Genomic DNA, 5,686 nt, shown 5'->3' with positions numbered 1-5,686 from the left:
TGTTGTGATTTGGCCACTCCATTGGCCTCATATATATACTTGTTTAAGGGGTGGAAACCCCAACGATCATGTCCCTTGGCCTTGCTGGCTGACCTAAGCTTACATGACTCAAAATGAACAATAAATTCTTTTTTTTTTAAGCCCCCACTTTGGGTCCAAAACCTCCATGCTTGGGTACTTTTCCCGCAAACCTCCATTTTGTGGGTTTTCTCTTCAGAAGTCAAGCACCTAAGACTTATGGGAGTACCTCCCAAGCTACCAAATTTTAAAAAATATGTAGGAGTATCAAAAAACTTTCCAAATTCATTAAAAGCAGACTAAGTAAAAGATGAATTCTCAATAGGGAGAAACAAATGTTCAACTACAATGATAGAAGTAAAGCAAGAGCATTCCCATCTTTTAATCATGATTTGGCTAGTTGAGTATCATCAATGGGATTTGTTGGAGAAGTATCACCATCACAAATACCATGCCATAGCTCATTATACATTAAGATATTTTGCATATAGCTTTTCAATATTTATAATTCTTGGGGCCATCCAACCTATCTGAATCAATAAATAGGTTTATAAACTTATACATTTTGTTGATAGTAGATTTCCTTGAAAAGTGTTTTGCTAGTGATTGAAAGAGTAATCACACCATGAAATTTAGTCACAAAGCCCCAAAAAAACATTTATGCACTCCACCCAAAAAGAGCACTTTCAAGGGTTTGACATTAACCCATTAATAGTATTGTTAAAAATAGTTGATTGAGTATTTCACTAGGCTCTTCTCAACTTCTTGAGTTTCAAGATTACAACTCAATTTTGAAATAAAAACTTTCAAAATTTAATCATTCAACAAGACTTGTTATCTTCACAAATTTAAATTGTACCCCTTTAAACAAGTAAATTCTTTAATGAAATTTAAAAATTTTTACAATCAAAATCGTTAAATACAAAATTCATCCCTTTTATATCCATTTACCACTCTTGGAAAAAATAAAAAAATCATGAATAATATATTTCTTAAAATATATCCCTATCTTAAATGGAGGAATATTATTTTTATTTTTATTTTTAACATAGAAGAATAAAGAATTTAAAATTTGACCACATCATCAGTCTCAACAAAAAGAGATATGTAGAGACCTTCCTAAGATAAAAAAAAAAACCACACAATCCTATCTATAAGTCATGTCAAATGGGGAAGCAAGATCGTGTTCCATTGAAGACAAAATATCAACTATCAACCATCAAGCCACTACAACTAGTACACATGGATCTGTGTGGACCATATAGAACAAATTCGCCTGGAGGTTAGTGTTATTTCATGTTAGCGAATGATGATTATTCTAGATTGACGTGGGTAGCCTTTTCGATAAATAAATAAGATCCATTCAAGAAATTCAAAGTCTTCAACGCACTGACAAAAAACCAAACATGTTGCAAGATAAAGTGTATTAGGTGAGACAAAGGAGGAGAGTCTACATCAAATGAATTTTAAGATTTTTGTGATGAACATGGTATAAAGAGGTGGTATACAATCGCAGACACACCTCAATAGAATGGAGTTGTTGAAAGAAAAAATAGATCTATTCAACAAATGGATAAATATATGATGTAGGAAAGGAATATACCTCAAACCTATTGGGAATACGCTATTCACATTACAGTTCACGTACTAAATAAAGCTCATGCCAGACCTAATAGTGACAAGACACCCTATTATGCAATGAAAGACCAACATCAATCAAACACTTCAAAGTGTTTGACAGTAAATGTTATATAAAAAAAATGATGAGAAATTAGGAAAATATGATGTTAGGGAAGCGGAAGGAATCTTCTTGGGGCACCCAACAAAAAGAAAAGGGTACATGAGTCACAATAAAAGACTACATAAAATTGTTGATTTTATAGATGTGAAATTTTACGAGGAACTACCTATAAAAATTGTGCAAACAAGTTTTATCAATCCCCTTGATAAACCAAATAGTGAAGAAGAAGAAGAAGAATAACAAATTGAAGATGTAGAGGGAGCAAAAAATCATTGTAGAGGACCTTCAATGTATGTACAAAAGAACAAATCAATTTAGTAGTGATAATAATGCATGGATCCAAACAAGGAGAAAACTAGTATAAACATCAAATCAAGCTCAGATTTCCATGTTGTCCACGATTAAACCCAAAAGCTTTACTAAAGCAAGTAAGGATGAAAAATGGATAGATGCCATGAACGAGAAACTGGACCAGATAGAAAAGAATGAGACTTGGGAGCTAATATAAAGACCCTAAAACAAAAACATCATGGGCACAAAGTGGGTCTTTAAAAATAAACTGAATGAACAAGGGCAGATTGTTAGAAATAAAGCAAGATTTGTATGCAAGGGCTATTCATAGGTAGAAGGATTAGACTATGAAGAAAGTTTTGCTCTAGTGGCAAGATTAGAGGCAATCAAAATGTTTCTTGCTTTTTCTTGTCACGATGAATTCAAAGTATACTAGATAGACGTGAAGCCTTCCTTCATTAATGGAGAGCTCGAAGAAGAAGTATACATAGTACAACCCGAGGGATTTCAACTATCAGGTAATCCTAATGATGTTTGTAAATTAAAGAACGCACTTTGTTGACTCAAACAAGGTCCATAGGCATCATATTCTCGGTTGGACAAGTATATTCAATAAACAGGGCTTGAAGAAAGGTACAACAGATGGTAACTTGTACATAAAATCGGATGAAAAAGAACTTCTATTTGTAGTTGTGTATGTTGATGACATAATGTTTGGAAGCAAGAAATACTCTCTAGTTCAATGGTTTGCTAATTAATTGAAGTCAAAGTTAGAAATTTCAAAGATTGGAGAGCTTTCTTTCTTCCTTGGTGTGCAAATCATACAAAACATAGAAGGCATATTCATCTCTCAAGAGAAATATTTAAAGGAAATGTTGAAGAAGTTTAAAATGGAGGATTGTAAAACCGTCATCACTCCCATGGTTGTTGGATGCAAGCTATGTAATGATGATGAATCACCTAAGGTTTATCAAAATCTATATAGGTCTATGACAGGAAACCTATTATATCTAATAGCTTCCAGACCGTACATAATGTTAGCTGTTGGATTAGTAGCAAGATATCAGTCAACACCAAAGCAAATCCATCTACTAGCAATGAAAAGAATCTTTAGATATTAAAAAGGAAAAACATATTATGGATTGTGGTACCCAAAAGGAAAATATTTTTTGCTGACAACCTACATAGATGCAAATTGGGCTAGTTGTATAGATGAGAGAGAAGTACAAGCGGCGATGCATTTTACTTAGGAGAATCATTGGTTGCTTGGTTGAGCAAGAAGAAAACCTCATTCTCACTATCTATTTCTGAAGCCATACATAGTAGCAATAGCTTATTGCACACAAGTACTTTGGATGGAGCAAGCTCTATTGCACATGAAGGTAACATACAATGAATCCATCTCTATTAAGTGTTATAATACAAGTGCAATACGCATGTCAAAGAATCCAATGCTACATTCTAAAACTAAACCTTTCTTGTAAAGTATCATTTACTTAGAGAGTAGGTTCCTGAGCAAATAGTGAAGTTGGAGTATATGTAATATACCTAGGGGGGATAGTATGGGGTACAGAGGGAGTTAACCAAGGGAATAATGTAATAATAGGATGGGCCATAATTAATAAATAAAGTGGTTAACCCGCATCATGTAAGGGACCACAAGTAGTTAGCAATAATGTGATAAGACCATGGTATTAGATGGATGGTATTGAGAGAACCATGGTAATGACCCATGGTATTGTATGTTGTAGAAATTTTGAATAATATGACACATTCACAGAGATTATCCTGATTATACACTTATAAGCGAAACATGCATAATACATAACCTCCTCTATGTTGATCATCAATTTATAGAAGCAGAACCATTCACAGGCGTACATAGAAGCATCAATCACACATATCAACACAGTATTTTCCCGGGGAAAGCATCTCGCTAAAAACCCCAACTATCTGTATATTATAGTGATTGAATCATGTAACAATACATAGTACAATACTCCTCACAAGTACTCAGTACTATCTCCACATGATACACACAATACAACTCAGATCTGATCTCCAAATCTCCCCCGCTACTTGCCTGCCTCCACAGCTCAATACCTTTGATTGTGCAAATCATCATGCACAACTATAGTCACAACTGATAGCAATCTGATCCTCTAACACCTGTCCCTGCTGAACTGAACATGCACTGACATGCAACTGAGTTAATTGATGTATTCTATAGTTTCATTATGAGTTACCAATTAGTTTAACAACTCATGATTAGTCTATTTGCAGTTATACTAATTACAACTAGTTTAACCAAGTCAAACTGAACACAACTCCATCAACTCTACAATCAAGTCCGCCAAACTCAACTGATTGAGTTCTAACTGAAGTCATGCATGCCATAGCTCAACTAACACATAAGAAAACGTATTTCCTTCTGACAGCTGCATGTGCCACATCTGTAGCTCAAATTGAAGTGCTCTAAGAGAATAAGATCAAGTTTATAGTCCAAATATTATTATGAGACAATAATATTTGACTTTTCTATTTTTGACATCCAGTCTAAAAATAGAATTTGATCACTCCTGCTGTGATCACTCCTGTTGTGATCACTCCTGCTGTGGTCACTCCTGCTGTGATCATCCCTGCTGTGGTCACTCCTGCTGTGATCATCCCTGCTGGGATCCAAAAATAGAACTTGCGCCATAATTTGCCTGCGGGCCCACTTAGTGAAGGCGACTCCTTTCCACTAAGCTCCATCATCTTGTTGCAAACTTTCCAACATATGTATGAATCCTATATAGAGGGTAGAGACTCCCCATTAAGAGATGTCAACGAATATTGTATGGACAAGCATATGGCTTCTGGAGTGTTCTCCTTCCTTAAGGAGTGATTGTATGGTGTTACCCTACCTTAATGGTTTTGATCATTAAAGAGAACCATTTCTATATTCTGTGTTTATTTAAAATTATTGGGTATATTGGCATCATTTTCAGATATTTGCAGGTCAGATCCATTACAAGTGGTATCAGAGCACTTTCTTGGGCAAAACATAGAAATTTTTTTTTTTAGGGATTTTTTTGGGGCGGCGAGTTTGCAGATCAAATCTGTAACTCCTGTTGTAAAATTTGAAGAAAAAAATTGAAGATCTGAATTATTTGTGAAAAAATACCCAATTTAAAAAAAAATCGGCCAAATCAGTGTCTGGATGAGGGAAATATTGTTGATTTAAAAATCAGTTGTGTTGCATAATTGTTTAAACGAAAATTCATGGATGGCAGATGTCTGGTTAATTTTTGTCATTTTTGTGGGGAGTTATGAGAAAACGATTGCATATATTAGATTCTCTTGAAAAATTACCCAATTTCAAAAAAAAAATCGGTCGAATTAGAGTCCGGATGAGGGAGATATTGCTGATTTAAAATCAACTATTTTTTTTTTCAGAGATTTTTGGTGACGGTAGGACAGTTGCAATGCAAATCTGAATTCCACAGTGCCTAGATTGGGATTTTTATCACATGAGAACATGCAGAATGGTCATTCCATTTCCGAAAATAGGTCATAATAAATATTCTGAGCAATATTGACCAAACTGTGGCCATTGTAAATTTTTCGCCAAGTAAGTGATTTTTTTTCAAAACC

This window comes from Pinus tabuliformis, chromosome 2_1 (assembly GCF_031772625.1).
Source record: "Pinus tabuliformis cultivar Carrire ecotype Pingquan chromosome 2_1, CPIR1, whole genome shotgun sequence".
Lineage (NCBI taxonomy): Eukaryota > Viridiplantae > Streptophyta > Pinopsida > Pinales > Pinaceae > Pinus > Pinus tabuliformis.
The sequence above is the reverse complement of the archived record's forward strand: the minus strand, read 5'-3'. Positions refer to the sequence as shown.